This window comes from Mandrillus leucophaeus, unplaced genomic scaffold (genome assembly GCF_000951045.1).
Source record: "Mandrillus leucophaeus isolate KB7577 unplaced genomic scaffold, Mleu.le_1.0 Scaffold67, whole genome shotgun sequence".
Taxonomy (NCBI): Eukaryota; Metazoa; Chordata; class Mammalia; order Primates; family Cercopithecidae; genus Mandrillus; species Mandrillus leucophaeus.
In genome coordinates, this window is record NW_012107252.1 from 1,769,370 (window position 1) to 1,773,730 (window position 4,361).

The window sequence follows — 4,361 nt, forward strand, 5'->3', positions numbered from 1 at the left end:
ATGATACAAGCTGTAGATCTGTCATATTTGGCTTTTATTATTTTGAGGTATGTTTCTTCTGTCCCCAGTTTCTTGAGAGTTTTTATCATGAAGGGATGTTGAATTTTATCAAATGCTTTTCCAGCATCAATTGAAATCATCATATGGTTTTTGTCCTGTTGATATGATGTATCACATCATTTGTCCTTCTGTTGATATAATGTATCACGTTGACTGATTTGTGTATGTTGAACCATCCTTGCTTCCCAGGGATAACTCCCACATGGTGATCTTTTTAATGTATTGTTGAATTTCGTTTGCTAGGTTTTTCATTTGTTTGTTTTGAGACAGGGTCTCGCCCTGTCACCCAGACTGGAGTGCAATGGTGTGATCTGGGCTCACTGCAAACTCCACCTCCCAGGCCCAAGCGATCCTCCCACCTCAGCCTCCTGAGTAGCTGAGACCACAGGCATACACCATGATGCCCAACTTTTTGTAGAGATGGAGTCTTGCTATGTTACCCAAGCTAGTCTCAAACTCCTGAGGTCAAGCTATCCTCCTGCCTCAGCCTTCCAAAGTGTTGGGATTACAGATGAGCCCACCACATACAGCTGGATTGCTACTATTTTGTTAAGAATTTTTGTATCAATATTTGTCAGTGATACTGGCCGGCAGTTTTCTTTTTTGTATGTGTCTTTGTCTGGTTTTGGTATTAGGATAATACTGGCCTTGTAGAATGAGTTTGGAAATATTTCTTTTTCCTCTATTTTTCAAAATAGTTTGAGTAGGATTGGTATTATTTCTTTAAATGTTTGGTAGAATCAGCAGTGAAGCCATTGGGTTCTGGCCTTTTCTTTACTGGGGGACTTTTTTTTATGGCTTTGATCTCATTATTTGTTATTGGTCTGTTCAGGTTTTAGATTTCTTCATGGTTCAATCTTTGTTATGTTGTATGTGTTTAGGAGTTTGTTCATTTCTTCTAGGTTTTCTAATTTACTGAATTTAGTTGCTCATAATAGCCACTAATGATCCTTTGAATTTCTGTGGTATTAGCTGTAATATCTCATTTTTTGTCCCAGATTTTATTTATTTGGATCTTCTCTTTTTCTTAGCCTGCTAAAGGTTTGTTGGTTTTGTTTAACTTTAAAAAAAAAACTTTTTGTTTCATTGATCTTTTGTATTGTTTTCTTCATTTCAATTACATTTATTTCTGCTCTGATCTTTATGATTTCTTTTCTTCTACTAATTTGGGATTTCATTTGCTCTTGTTTCTCTAGTTCTTTAAGGTGCATTATTAAATTGCTTATTCGCAGTTTTTTTTTTAGGTAGGCACTTACAGCTATAAACTTACTGCTTTTGCTGTATCCTATAGGTTTTGGTATGTTGTGTTTCCATTATCATTAGATTCAAGAAATTTTTCAATTTCCTTCTTAGTTTTTTCATTGACCCACTGGTCATTCAGGAGCATATTGTTTAATTTCCATGTATTTGTATAGTTTCCAAAATTCTTCTTGTTATTTATTTCTAGTTTTATTCTATTGTGGTCAGAAAAGATGCTTGATATTATTTCAGTTTTTTAAATGTTTTAATACTTGTTTCGTGACCTGATGGTTTATCTTTGAGAATGATACATATACTGAGGAGAAGAAGGTGTATTCTACAGCCATTGGATGACATGTTCTGTAAATATCTATTAGGTCTATTTGGTCTATAATGCAGATTATATCCAATATTTCTTTGTTGACTTTCTGTCTGGAAAATCTGTCCAATGCTGAAAGTGAGGTGTTGAAGTCTCCCCCTATTATTGTATTGGAATCTGTCTCTCTCATTAGCTCTAATAATACTTACTTTATATATCTGGATGCTCCAGTGTTGGGTGTATATATGTATTTACAATTGTTATATCCTCTTGCTAAATTGACCCCTTTATTATTATATAATGACCTTTTTGTCTCTTCTTACAGTTTTTGTTTTGAAATCTATTTTGTCTGATATAAGTATAGCTACTTCTGCTCTTTTTTGGTTTCCATTGGCATGGAATATCTTTTTCCATCTCTTTGTTTCCAGTCTATTTGTATCTTTATAGATAAAATGTCCTTCTTGTAGAAAATGGATCATTGGGTCTTGTTTTTTAATCTATTCAGCCAGAGTATGTCTTTTGATTGGAAGGTTTAGTCTATTTACATTCAATGTTATGATTGATAAGTAAGGAATTAATACTCCTGGTGTTTTCTTATTTGTTTTCTGGTTTTCTGTAGCCTTCTCTTCCTTCTTCCTTTCCTTCCTGTCTGTCTTTTAGTGAAGGTGATCTTCTCTGTGATATGATTTATTTCTTACTTTTTATTTTTTGTATACATGTTGTATTTTTTTTGGTTTGAGGTTACTATGAGGCTTGCAAATACTATCTGATATGATTTCGCTGTGTCCACAGCCAAATGTCAACTTGAACTTTATCCCCCAGAATTCCCACATGTTGTGTGAGAGACCCAAGGGGAGGTAATTGAAGCATGGGGGCCAGTCTTTACCATGCTATTCTTGTGATAGTGAATAAGGCTCATGACATCTGATGTGTTTATCAGGGGTTGCCACTTTTGCTTCTTCCCCATTTTCTCTTGCCACTGCCATGTAAGAAGTCCCTTTCACTCCCGTCATTATTCTGAGGCCTCCCCAGCCATGTGGAACTGTAATTCCAACTAAACCTCTTTTTGTTCCCAGTTTTGGGTATGTCTTTATCAGCAGTGTGAAAACGAACTAGTACAGTAAATTGGTACCAGTAGGGTGGGGCATTGCTGAAAAGATACCCAAAAATGTGGAAGCGACTTTGGAAGTGGGTAACAGGCAGAGGTTGGAACAATTTGGATGACTCAGAAGAAGACAGAAAAATGTGGGAAAGTTTGGAACCTCCTACAGACTTGTTGAATAGCTTTGACAAAAAATGCTGATAGTGATATCAACAATAAGGTCCAGGGTGAGATGGTCTCATATGGAGATGAGAAACTTGTTGGGAACTGGAGCAAAAGTTATTCTTGTTATGTTTTGGCAAAGAGACTAGCACCATTGTGCCCCTGCCCTAGAGATTTGTGGAACTTTGAACTTGAGAGAGATGATTTCAGGTATCTTGTGGAAGAAACTTCTAAGCAGCAAAGCATTCAAAAGGTGACTTGGGTGCTGTTAAACTATTTCATTTTTAAAGGAAAACGGAGCATAAAAATTCAGAAAATTTGCAGCCTAATGATGCAATAGAAAAGAAAAACCTGGGAGGCTAAGGCAGGAGAATCGCTGGAACCTGGGAGATGGAGCTTGCAGTGAGCTGAGATTGCGCCACTGCACTCCAGTCTGGCGACAGAGCGAGACTCCATCTCAAAAAAAAGAGAAAAACCCATTTTTGAGGAGAAATTTAAGCTGGCTGCAGAAATGTGCATAAGTAGCAAGAAGCCTAATGTTAATCCCCAAGATCATGGGGAAAATGTCTCCAGGCCACGTCAGAGACCTTCACAGCAGACCCTTCCATCACAGGCCCAGAGGCCCAGGAGGAAAAAGTGGTTTCATGGGCTGGTCCCAGGGTCCCCATACTATGTGCAGCCTAGGGAATTGGTACCCTGTGTCCCAGCCACTCCAGCTGTGGCTGAAAGGGGCCAACATAGTACTCGGGCTGTAGCTTCAGAAGGCAGAAGCTTCAAGCCTTGACAGCTTCCATGTGGTGTTGAGCCTGTGGGTGCACAGAAGTCAAGAATTCAGGTTTGGGAACCTCCACCTAGATTTCAGAAAATGTATGGAAATGCCTGGATGCCTAGGCAAAAGTTTGCTGCAGGGGTAGGAACCTCTGCTAGGGTAGTGTGGAAGGGAAATATGGGGTTGGAGCCCCCACACAGAGTCCCTATCGGGGTACTGCCTAGTGGGCTGTGAGAAGAGGGCCACAATCCTCCAGAACCCAGAATTGTTGATCCACTGGCAGTTTGCACCATATGCCTGGAAAAGCCGCAGACACTCAATGCCAGCCCATAAAAGCAGCCAGGAGGGAGGCTATACCCTGCAAAGTCACAAGGATGGAACTGCCCAAGACCATGGAAACCCACTTTTGCATCAGTTTGACCTGGATGTGAGACCTGGAGTCACAGGAGATCATTTTGGAGCTTTAAAATTGACTGCCTCACTGGATTTCAGACTTGCATGGGCCCTGTAACCCCTTCGTTTTAGCCAATTTCTCCCATTTGGAATGCTGTATTTACCCAATACCTGTACCCCCATTGTATCTAGCGAGTAATAAGCTTGCTTTTGATTTTACAGGCTCATAGGCGGAAGGGACTTGCCTTGTTTCCTATGACACTTTGGACTGTGGACTTTTGGATTAATGCTGAAATGAGTGAAGACTTTTAGGGACT